The 12,569-nt window shown below is 34.3% G+C and overlaps 2 non-coding genes and 2 pseudogenes across 2 annotated transcripts; all 4 read right to left on the bottom strand.

Annotated features, from left to right (window-relative positions):
- Positions 1-2,190: 2,190 nt before the first annotated feature.
- On the bottom strand, positions 2,191-2,382 carry LOC146994298 (U2 spliceosomal RNA). The gene has a single exon (XR_015044257.1). It is a non-coding gene; the product is annotated as a U2 spliceosomal RNA (small nuclear RNA).
- LOC146994297 (U2 spliceosomal RNA) lies at positions 2,383-2,456 on the bottom strand (annotated as a pseudogene).
- A 6,107-nt stretch (positions 2,457-8,563) lies between these two features.
- Positions 8,564-8,755, bottom strand: LOC146994296 (U2 spliceosomal RNA). The gene has a single exon (XR_015044273.1). It is a non-coding gene; the product is annotated as a U2 spliceosomal RNA (small nuclear RNA).
- Positions 8,756-8,829, bottom strand: LOC146994295 (U2 spliceosomal RNA; annotated as a pseudogene).
- Positions 8,830-12,569: the final 3,740 nt, after the last annotated feature.

Below are 12,569 nucleotides of genomic sequence, written 5' to 3'. Positions count from 1 at the left end.
TTGTAACTAAAAATGCAGGTAGTAATCCTCCATTTACTTTCTGATCATTTGGAATATATTACATTCGAAGTTATTTGAAATTTAGTAATTTGATTTTATTCGTCTTCTTGAAATTCCGACTGACATTTAAACGATTTTAAATTTAGGAGCTACAATTGCTTCTCAGAGCACAGTACGCAGAAGAAGAGGCTTGGAAATAAAAGAAGGTGTACCTGGAACTGAAGATTTCAATTTAGTTTTGTTAAAAATTCAAACTTTGTTCTGCATAATATTTTTCAAATTTAATCTAAAAAAACTAAACTGGTTTATATGCCAGTTTAGTTTTTTTCAGCGTTAACTGTCTGTTAACGCGGTACACGGTCAATAGAAAAGTAATAGAGAGACGTGGGCAAATACAAGACTTTCTACAAAGCCTATTGTGTTCAAAACAAGGAGATTAGGATACATGGAGATGTCGGGTGTGCGGTCGCTCTGTTAGGAAAATGAAGCAGAGGGAAGCAAATAGGCCCTGCCAAGTGAGGGCAAGAATGCCTTGCCTTTAATAGTGAAGAGAGGCAGAAACAAAGAACTTCTCAAATTGCAGTGTGTTTCGTCAAATTTAAGACGAGATTGTGACATGGCTAAAAATTCAAAAATTCTTGTAGCAAAAAAAAATCACTTTATTTTCACTTTATTTTCACACTTTATTTTCCTGCAAACGAATATTTTTATAGATGCAAAAATAAGTGAATGAATTAAATGTTAAATATGTGGATAACATTCAGATAGGCTTCTGAACGTATTTTCCGTGTAAAATACACAAAGAAACATATATAACGGACTGATCATGCTTGTCATTAACATTGGAGTTCAAACCGTAAGTAAAGAACAGACAAAGCAAAACAGAAAAAATTTCCAACGGGAAAGAATATGGTTGAATGTAGTTTATTTTAAAGTGTCAGCGTTTATATTACAAGCATCATATTTTATTTGTATTTAACTTTATTTTATTATTTTCCATACTTCCTGCAGATTTCCTAAATAATTTTTTTTTTAATAAGAAAGTATAAAAAAAGCTAAGGCTCTTAACCAATCAACCTGTTACTAGCTATATAATTTAAATGACTTGATGTTATTGTAAGTATCTCTTTCAAATTTATACGTAAAGAATTACCCTAAACCTGAACTTCTTTAATCGTACCATTACTTAAACAACTTTAGACTTGCCTCTTCAAATTCGAATTTTAAAAATAGTGTTCTTAAACCATTGCGCTACACGTATGTGTATAAATCACTAGCAGATCTTGAGAAACGATGTATATTAAAAAAAGTGACCACTGCTTATCTTTGAAATGATGCATTGCAGTTTTCAAATAGTAAAACATAATGATAGGCGAAAAGCACTAGGAAAAAGAATTATTATGCTTATATATTTAACATTTAAAAATAATACTAAAATAGAAATACGATAATCGGATAAATAATAGAAATACGCACCATCGACATTCAGTAGAAATTCAACTCATCTTATGAGGAATGCAGTGTTTCTCTTAGTAGGCGGGGCTTAGAAATAAGGTGTTGCAAATGTTTGATGCAATGGCCCCTTTTCCCAAAACACAGAGCATACAAATTGAGATTTTTGAACAAAAATTTCCAGCTACAGTGTTAATGAAAACAATGGAAATATTTATATTTTACATTTTATAGAGCTTTCAATGCTAACGTTTTAGTAACATATGAAGGAGAAACGGACGTCAATAAAAGTATCACGTAATACAGCTCTGATTGCACGTGTGAGGAGTATCTCAGTTTATAAATATTTTAAAATTTAATAATGTAAGTAGTTTAGTTCTTTACTAAAAATTAAAAAATAAATTTAATTAGCTTTATTCTTTTCGAATAATACTTTAAAAGTTACTCTGAATAATAGCACTAAATTTCGGAAACGTCTGCGATTTTTCCTACACTTCTGGATAATTAACTATGCCTGACACAAGAAACTGAATACCCTTTTATATCTATGCAATAAATTTGCGAAACGCACTAACTTTTCGTATAACGAACGTATTATCGGAAAATGATATTTATGTGTGATACTACGTGATATGATATAATGATATTGTGTGTAGCATATTATAAACATTGCCTTTCTCTTTCCTGCCATGCTGTGAGACTTAGGGAAACAAGCAACGTGCAAATTCTTTTCTTAATTTTAGTAAGGCCGCTCCCGGAGGCTGTGCAATAACGGGCCAACCTTTGGCAAGGGCGGTATAAATACCTAACCGCAAGCCGAGTGTTCAAAAATTAGATTAAAATCAGGACACTCTGTAAGTGTCATATCAGATTTTAATCTGATAAGAACAGATACTACACTTGATCTTAGCCAACAGGCCGAGAAGCGATAAGTGTCATATCAGATTTTAATCTGATAAGAACAGATACTACACTTGATCTTAGCCAACAGGCCGAGAAGCGATAACGTGTAGTGGTTGCAAGAAATACTGCCCATAGTTTCTTCTAACTGTTAACTACTGGTCAAATGTTTTTTCTCTCATCCTAGGGAAGGCCACAAAATTACAATATGTAAACACAATATCAAGTATCACTTCTGTATTGGACTAGAGATATACAGGTTGTTTCGTACTAAATGAAGCAAAAACATATATCGTAGTACAAATTGTTACAATATGTAAACACAATATCAAGTATCATTTCTGTATTGGGCAAGAGATATACAGGTTGTTTCGTACTAAATGAAGCAAAAACAAATATCGTAGTACAAATTCTGTATTCGATTTATTAGGCCCAAAGAGGCTGGAATACATACAGAGTACGTCTGTGGTATCGCTTTGCGAGGAGAGTGAAGCCGGCGTAAACAAATAAGCTCTGCTAAATGACTGCAAAGAAGATGCTTTAGAAAGACACCTTCGAATCAAAATGAGACCAACAAGCAAACGTACTTATCAAGTTTACAGTATGTTTTCGCCATTTTAAGGCGATAAGATTTGAAAAATTCGTGTAGCAAATAAAATTTACAATTCGCTTTTTATTACGTGCGGAAGAAAATTTTTTAAAATGCAGAAGTAAAATATCTGAACTATTACATGTGTGAATAGTATTTGTATAAGTCTACGATAACTTTTTCCAAATCAGATATATATAAAAAACAGATATAAAGTCCACTGAAATTTCCTTCCATATTATGCTGCTCATAATTCAAATTTCACACAGAAACAATAATTATAAAACAAGCCTCCCTCCTAAAGAGAAAGAAAAATGTATATATATTAAAAAAAAATTATCTAGTGTCTATTTCTATTAGCTTGTTATAATTAATATAAAGATATTAAGAACAAATGCAATTTTTTTTAGAATTTATATCAATATGAATATAATAAGAGCCACTGCAATTTTTAGGTGTTGTGGTCAAGAAACAATGTAATTATATCATTTCATAAGTTTCAGTGCAAACCAAGCTAATAGAAATGGAATTCAGATTAAATTCTTTTTATATTTATTTTAATGTTTTTCCGTTTTGAAATTTACTAACCATCGTTTCCTGCATTTATTAAACATCAGATGTTACTTGAGCAACTGAAATTTCACCCAGTGTTAATTAAAGCTCGCGTAATCGATTATTTTCGGAACTTCTTAATGTTTTGTTTATATTTAACATCTGAATCGAGACGCAGTTTTCAGTTCAGGCATAATACTTTATTAGCTATTAGCATCTTCTTGTATTAATGAGACGATACATGAACGCGTTTGCGCGCTTATGGACGCAAGATTCGGCAGAACATGGTTTTATGATAGAGATTTGTACCGTTAAAAATAGCATTTAAAGAGAAAGAAAGAGAAAACTTGCAAAGGAGGAAGTGTGTGTGTGATTATGGCAAAGCCTCGAGGGCTATCTGCCTAAGAGGAGGTATGCCTTCGTGGAGGAAGGGAAACTGGCTCGTATAGACGTTACACATGGGGAAAACCACGAAAACGCCCATGCAGCCAGCCCGTTCGCGGGATTCGAACCTCGGACCGAACTACCAGTGTTCAGCGACTTTACCGCTCGGCCGCTGGTGGGCCCTTGCAAAGGAGGAAGAATATAATTGAATATGGCTTACTTTAAAGTGTCACAATTTTATATTATTAACGTCCTATATTATTTCTATTTAATTTTTTTCACTTTTTTTCTGCAATAAAGAATTCAAAACACTGTATGCACAGCGCCAGCGTCTCGCAGTGGGTGGTGCTTAGAAATAAGCTGTAGCTGGAGTTTGATATTATAACCCATTTTTAATGCAGATATTGATTTTGAAAAATCTTAGGTACGGAAACAGGAGAAAATCACTGAAAAAACTTTACTTGATAATGTATAAGTTCTTTTATCGCTAACCTTTTTAGGAACATCTAATGGTATAGATGTAGTGAGTAATAAAAAATACACAGCAACACGGCTCGGATTGCAAGATATGTAATCCCATTCCAGAGAGGTGAAAAGGAGAATTTCCACCTCCAATTTCATGGAGTACACCCCAGTGCTTTTTTTTTAAGTCTTTGACATCCGCCATTCGCAGTGCTTTCTATAATTCAGGTTCCCAGATGATGTCCATGAAGTACTGCAAGAACAGGATTTCTCTTGTTTCTGACGGGCATTCTAAAAAAAAGGCGAGATGAGAACTTTTCGACATCCGTGGCATGTTCCTGAAGTGTTTCTGGGGGATTATGGTGAGACGATTTTAATTGAAGCCTGCTGTACTCTTTTAAACACTTCTGTCGGTTAGAGCTTCAAAGTCTAGTCTCTGGTTTTCTGAACGAGGTTGAAGAATATCCGCAGCGTCTGCTCTTAGAGAAGAGGCGAGACGACAGGCCTTAACTTGTGAATCCCATGCATTCGCATCCGCCACTATAGAAAATTGTGTCTTATATATATATGAGAGGAGCTCTTCTCATCATACTTGGATAGATTCAGAGAGGAACGAGCAGGCATGGGTAATCCATCAGTATTGCTCCCTGGCGTCGCTACGAAATTCTTCAACACGTGAACTTCTTTGGCGCCTGCAGAAAACCTATCATCAATTTGTTGTTCGATTTGCGTTTGGCCGGCAGAAAAATCTTCTTTCTGTTTGTTTTTTTTGACACAAGAAACTCTGTAAACGATTTGTTGTTCACGGATGAAACTCGCTTTTCTATTTGTTCTTTGACAGAAGAAACCTTTGCTTCAATTTGTCCAACTTTACTTTCAACTGAGTCTGTTCTGACTTCCATAGCCTCAGATGTGTTTTCTCTTATGCAGGTAATTTCACTTTTCATTTCCTCTTTAGCAGCCCTTATCTCTGATTTAACGGATTCTTGACAAGATTCCATCTTTCCTTCAACGACTTTCTCCCCTTTAACTGATTCATGATCAGTTTCCATCCTTTTTTTTTTTTTTTTTTGTCGCTCTTTCATTTTTGCTTTAACAGCTTCCATCTTTCTTTCCCCAGTTTCATTTTTACTTTAACAGTTCCATCTCTTCTTTAACGGAACTTCTTCAGCTTTCATTTCTTCTTTGAACGCAGCGAACTTTGGCATCAACTGCCTTATTTTTTCACCATTCGTCTTGTCACTGGCATTCAATAACCCTATGACACCAAAAAGTGTTGCTTGCGTACGGGTTCGTAACAGAATGAATGAAAAAAGTGTGATAAAATTTTCACAAAAATTATCCTTATCAAAAGAAATATAACAGAACGTTGGAATTTTCATCAGAGATATTCGTACAAGTGTTCACAATATCACGCAGTATAATCAGTAGTTAGACTTCAAACTACTAAAAATTTTTAATTGATAGAAAATTCCCTCGCCCCCCCCTCCACAAAATGCGCTTCTAAAGAGAAAGCTAAATCTGATATTTCAGTTCACACAGTACTAAAACAAGGCGCAATAACACTAATTCAGCAACTGAACTAAGATGTCTCTCTCCGGTATTTTACAGCTTTCAATCGGTCGCCAAAAATTTCCAGTAATTTCTTTACTTCTCGCAATTTCCGGTAAACAAAGAGGATGGAATTACGGTTACAGCTAACACAGTATTCTATTACGTTTCTGGCATTTCAATTGAAATTAAAGAATTATCCATTTGTTCAGTGTTAGAAGCACGTGCTCCTATATTTTTACTTTTCCGACGTTGCAGCTGTCTGTTAAAATTTACCCCGCGCTCTATAGATGGGGAAACTCAAAAATTTTAATTATAATTCTACTAAAAATATCAAACTAAATACAAAATTCGTAACATGACTGCACGACTGAGTGAAAATATAAGAACAGCAAATGACCGTAATAAAATGTGGATTGTGTGTGCAAAAAATTCAGCATAATAAGTAGGTTAGGGATATTAGAAAAACATGCGAACCAATCATTGTAACTAAAAATGCAGGTATTAATCCTCCATTTACTTTCTGATCATTTGGAATATATTACATTCGAAGTTATTTGAAATTTAGTAATTTGATTTTATTCGTCTTCTTGAAATTCCGACTGACATTTAAACGATTTTAAATTTAGGAGCTACAATTGCTTCTCAGAGCACAGTACGCAGAAGAAGAGGCTTGGAAATAAAAGAAGGTGTACCTGGAACTGAAGATTTCAATTTAGTTTTGTTAAAAATTCAAACTTTGTTCTGCATAATATTTTTCAAATTTAATCTAAAAAAACTAAACTGGTTTATATGCCAGTTTAGTTTTTTTCAGCGTTAACTGTCTGTTAACGCGGTACACGGTCAATAGAAAAGTAATAGAGAGACGTGGGCAAATACAAGACTTTCTACAAAGCCTATTGTGTTCAAAACAAGGAGATTAGGATACATGGAGATGTCGGGTGTGCGGTCGCTCTGTTAGGAAAATGAAGCAGAGGGAAGCAAATAGGCCCTGCCAAGTGAGGGCAAGAATGCCTTGCCTTTAATAGTGAAGAGAGGCAGAAACAAAGAACTTCTCAAATTGCAGTGTGTTTCGTCAAATTTAAGACGAGATTGTGACATGGCTAAAAATTCAAAAATTCTTGTAGCAAAAAAAAATCACTTTATTTTCACTTTATTTTCACACTTTATTTTCCTGCAAACGAATATTTTTATAGATGCAAAAATAAGTGAATGAATTAAATGTTAAATATGTGGATAACATTCAGATAGGCTTCTGAACGTATTTTCCGTGTAAAATACACAAAGAAACATATATAACGGACTGATCATGCTTGTCATTAACATTGGAGTTCAAACCGTAAGTAAAGAACAGACAAAGCAAAACAGAAAAAATTTCCAACGGGAAAGAATATGGTTGAATGTAGTTTATTTTAAAGTGTCAGCGTTTATATTACAAGCATCATATTTTATTTGTATTTAACTTTATTTTATTATTTTCCATACTTCCTGCAGATTTCCTAAATAATTTTTTTTTTAATAAGAAAGTATAAAAAAAGCTAAGGCTCTTAACCAATCAACCTGTTACTAGCTATATAATTTAAATGACTTGATGTTATTGTAAGTATCTCTTTCAAATTTATACGTAAAGAATTACCCTAAACCTGAACTTCTTTAATCGTACCATTACTTAAACAACTTTAGACTTGCCTCTTCAAATTCGAATTTTAAAAATAGTGTTCTTAAACCATTGCGCTACACGTATGTGTATAAATCACTAGCAGATCTTGAGAAACGATGTATATTAAAAAAAGTGACCACTGCTTATCTTTGAAATGATGCATTGCAGTTTTCAAATAGTAAAACATAATGATAGGCGAAAAGCACTAGGAAAAAGAATTATTATGCTTATATATTTAACATTTAAAAATAATACTAAAATAGAAATACGATAATCGGATAAATAATAGAAATACGCACCATCGACATTCAGTAGAAATTCAACTCATCTTATGAGGAATGCAGTGTTTCTCTTAGTAGGCGGGGCTTAGAAATAAGGTGTTGCAAATGTTTGATGCAATGGCCCCTTTTCCCAAAACACAGAGCATACAAATTGAGATTTTTGAACAAAAATTTCCAGCTACAGTGTTAATGAAAACAATGGAAATATTTATATTTTACATTTTATAGAGCTTTCAATGCTAACGTTTTAGTAACATATGAAGGAGAAACGGACGTCAATAAAAGTATCACGTAATACAGCTCTGATTGCACGTGTGAGGAGTATCTCAGTTTATAAATATTTTAAAATTTAATAATGTAAGTAGTTTAGTTCTTTACTAAAAATTAAAAAATAAATTTAATTAGCTTTATTCTTTTCGAATAATACTTTAAAAGTTACTCTGAATAATAGCACTAAATTTCGGAAATGTCTGCGATTTTTCCTACACTTCTGGATAATTAACTATACCTGACACAAGAAACTCAATACCCTTTTATATCTATGCAATAAATTTGCGAAACGCACTAACTTTTCGTATAACGAACGTATTATCGGAAAATGATATTTATGTGTGATACTACGTGATATGATATAATGATATTGTGTGTAGCATATTATAAACATTGCCTTTCTCTTTCCTGCCATGCTGTGAGACTTAGGGAAACAAGCAACGTGCAAATTCTTTTCTTAATTTTAGTAAGGCCGCTCCCGGAGGCTGTGCAATAACGGGCCAACCTTTGGCAAGGGCGGTATAAATACCTAACCGCAAGCCGAGTGTTCAAAAATTAGATTAAAATCAGGACACTCTGTAAGTGTCATATCAGATTTTAATCTGATAAGAACAGATACTACACTTGATCTTAGCCAACAGGGCGAGAAGCGATAAGTGTCATATCAGATTTTAATCTGATAAGAACAGATACTACACTTGATCTTAGCCAACAGGCCGAGAAGCGATAACGTGTAGTGGTTGCAAGAAATACTGCCCATAGTTTCTTCTAACTGTTAACTACTGGTCAAATGTTTTTTCTCTCATCCTAGGGAAGGCCACAAAATTACAATATGTAAACACAATATCAAGTATCACTTCTGTATTGGACTAGAGATATACAGGTTGTTTCGTACTAAATGAAGCAAAAACATATATCGTAGTACAAATTGTTACAATATGTAAACACAATATCAAGTATCATTTCTGTATTGGGCAAGAGATATACAGGTTGTTTCGTACTAAATGAAGCAAAAACAAATATCGTAGTACAAATTCTGTATTCGATTTATTAGGCCCAAAGAGGCTGGAATACATACAGAGTACGTCTGTGGTATCGCTTTGCGAGGAGAGTGAAGCCGGCGTAAACAAATAAGCTCTGCTAAATGACTGCAAAGAAGATGCTTTAGAAAGACACCTTCGAATCAAAATGAGACCAACAAGCAAACGTACTTATCAAGTTTACAGTATGTTTTCGCCATTTTAAGGCGATAAGATTTGAAAAATTCGTGTAGCAAATAAAATTTACAATTCGCTTTTTATTACGTGCGGAAGAAAATTTTTTAAAATGCAGAAGTAAAATATCTGAACTATTACATGTGTGAATAGTATTTGTATAAGTCTACGATAACTTTTTCCAAATCAGATATATATAAAAAACAGATATAAAGTCCACTGAAATTTCCTTCCATATTATGCTGCTCATAATTCAAATTTCACACAGAAACAATAATTATAAAACAAGCCTCCCTCCTAAAGAGAAAGAAAAATGTATATATATTAAAAAAAAATTATCTAGTGTCTATTTCTATTAGCTTGTTATAATTAATATAAAGATATTAAGAACAAATGCAATTTTTTTTAGAATTTATATCAATATGAATATAATAAGAGCCACTGCAATTTTTAGGTGTTGTGGTCAAGAAACAATGTAATTATATCATTTCATAAGTTTCAGTGCAAACCAAGCTAATAGAAATGGAATTCAGATTAAATTCTTTTTATACTTATTTTAATGTTTTTCCGTTTTGAAATTTACTAACCATCGTTTCCTGCATTTATTAAACATCAGATGTTACTTGAGCAACTGAAATTTCACCCAGTGTTAATTAAAGCTCGCGTAATCGATTATTTTCGGAACTTCTTAATGTTTTGTTTATATTTAACATCTGAATCGAGACGCAGTTTTCAGTTCAGGCATAATACTTTATTAGCTATTAGCATCTTCTTGTATTAATGAGACGATACATGAACGCGTTTGCGCGCTTATGGACGCAAGATTCGGCAGAACATGGTTTTATGATAGAGATTTGTACCGTTAAAAATAGCATTTAAAGAGAAAGAAAGAGAAAACTTGCAAAGGAGGAAGTGTGTGTGTGATTATGGCAAAGCCTCGAGGGCTATCTGCCTAAGAGGAGGTATGCCTTCGTGGAGGAAGGGAAACTGGCTCGTATAGACGTTACACATGGGGAAAACCACGAAAACGCCCATGCAGCCAGCCCGTTCGCGGGATTCGAACCTCGGACCGAACTACCAGTGTTCAGCGACTTTACCGCTCGGCCGCTGGTGGGCCCTTGCAAAGGAGGAAGAATATAATTGAATATGGCTTACTTTAAAGTGTCACAATTTTATATTATTAACGTCCTATATTATTTCTATTTAATTTTTTTCACTTTTTTTCTGCAATAAAGAATTCAAAACACTGTATGCACAGCGCCAGCGTCTCGCAGTGGGTGGTGCTTAGAAATAAGCTGTAGCTGGAGTTTGATATTATAACCCATTTTTAATGCAGATATTGATTTTGAAAAATCTTAGGTACGGAAACAGGAGAAAATCACTGAAAAAACTTTACTTGATAATGTATAAGTTCTTTTATCGCTAACCTTTTTAGGAACATCTAATGGTATAGATGTAGTGAGTAATAAAAAATACACAGCAACACGGCTCGGATTGCAAGATATGTAATCCCATTCCAGAGAGGTGAAAAGCAGAATTTCCACCTCCAATTTCATGGAGTACACCCCAGTGCTTTTTTTTTAAGTCTTTGACATCCGCCATTCGCAGTGCTTTCTATAATTCAGGTTCCCAGATGATGTCCATGAAGTACTGCAAGAACAGGATTTCTCTTGTTTCTGACGGGCATTCTAAAAAAAAGGCGAGATGAGAACTTTTCGACATCCGTGGCATGTTCCTGAAGTGTTTCTGGGGGATTATGGTGAGACGATTTTAATTGAAGCCTGCTGTACTCTTTTAAACACTTCTGTCGGTTAGAGCTTCAAAGTCTAGTCTCTGGTTTTCTGAACGAGGTTGAAGAATATCCGCAGCGTCTGCTCTTAGAGAAGAGGCGAGACGACAGGCCTTAACTTGTGAATCCCATGCATTCGCATCCGCCACTATAGAAAATTGTGTCTTATATATATATGAGAGGAGCTCTTCTCATCATACTTGGATAGATTCAGAGAGGAACGAGCAGGCATGGGTAATCCATCAGTATTGCTCCCTGGCGTCGCTACGAAATTCTTCAACACGTGAACTTCTTTGGCGCCTGCAGAAAACCTATCATCAATTTGTTGTTCGATTTGCGTTTGGCCGGCAGAAAAATCTTCTTTCTGTTTGTTTTTTTTGACACAAGAAACTCTGTAAACGATTTGTTGTTCACGGATGAAACTCGCTTTTCTATTTGTTCTTTGACAGAAGAAACCTTTGCTTCAATTTGTCCAACTTTACTTTCAACTGAGTCTGTTCTGACTTCCATAGCCTCAGATGTGTTTTCTCTTATGCAGGTAATTTCACTTTTCATTTCCTCTTTAGCAGCCCTTATCTCTGATTTAACGGATTCTTGACAAGATTCCATCTTTCCTTCAACGACTTTCTCCCCTTTAACTGATTCATGATCAGTTTCCATCCTTTTTTTTTTTTTTTTTGTCGCTCTTTCATTTTTGCTTTAACAGCTTCCATCTTTCTTTCCCCAGTTTCATTTTTACTTTAACAGTTCCATCTCTTCTTTAACGGAACTTCTTCAGCTTTCATTTCTTCTTTGAACGCAGCGAACTTTGGCATCAACTGCCTTATTTTTTCACCATTCGTCTTGTCACTGGCATTCAATAACCCTATGACACCAAAAAGTGTTGCTTGCGTACGGGTTCGTAACAGAATGAATGAAAAAAGTGTGATAAAATTTTCACAAAAATTATCCTTATCAAAAGAAATATAACAGAACGTTGGAATTTTCATCAGAGATATTCGTACAAGTGTTCACAATATCACGCAGTATAATCAGTAGTTAGACTTCAAACTACTAAAAATTTTTAATTGATAGAAAATTCCCTCGCCCCCCCCTCCACAAAATGCGCTTCTAAAGAGAAAGCTAAATCTGATATTTCAGTTCACACAGTACTAAAACAAGGCGCAATAACACTAATTCAGCAACTGAACTAAGATGTCTCTCTCCGGTATTTTACAGCTTTCAATCGGTCGCCAAAAATTTCCAGTAATTTCTTTACTTCTCGCAATTTCCGGTAAACAAAGAGGATGGAATTACGGTTACAGCTAACACAGTATTCTATTACGTTTCTGGCATTTCAATTGAAATTAAAGAATTATCCATTTGTTCAGTGTTAGAAGCACGTGCTCCTATATTTTTACTTTTCCGACGTTGCAGCTGTCTGTTAAAATTTACCCCGCGCTCTATAGATGGGGAAACTCAAAAA

Source organism: Stegodyphus dumicola, chromosome 11, assembly GCF_044657685.1.
Source record: "Stegodyphus dumicola isolate Sdum_Otavi_A_Nest chromosome 11, ASM4465768v1".
Lineage (NCBI taxonomy): Eukaryota > Metazoa > Arthropoda > Arachnida > Araneae > Eresidae > Stegodyphus > Stegodyphus dumicola.
The sequence above is the reverse complement of the archived record's forward strand: the minus strand, read 5'-3'. Positions and strand labels throughout refer to the sequence as shown.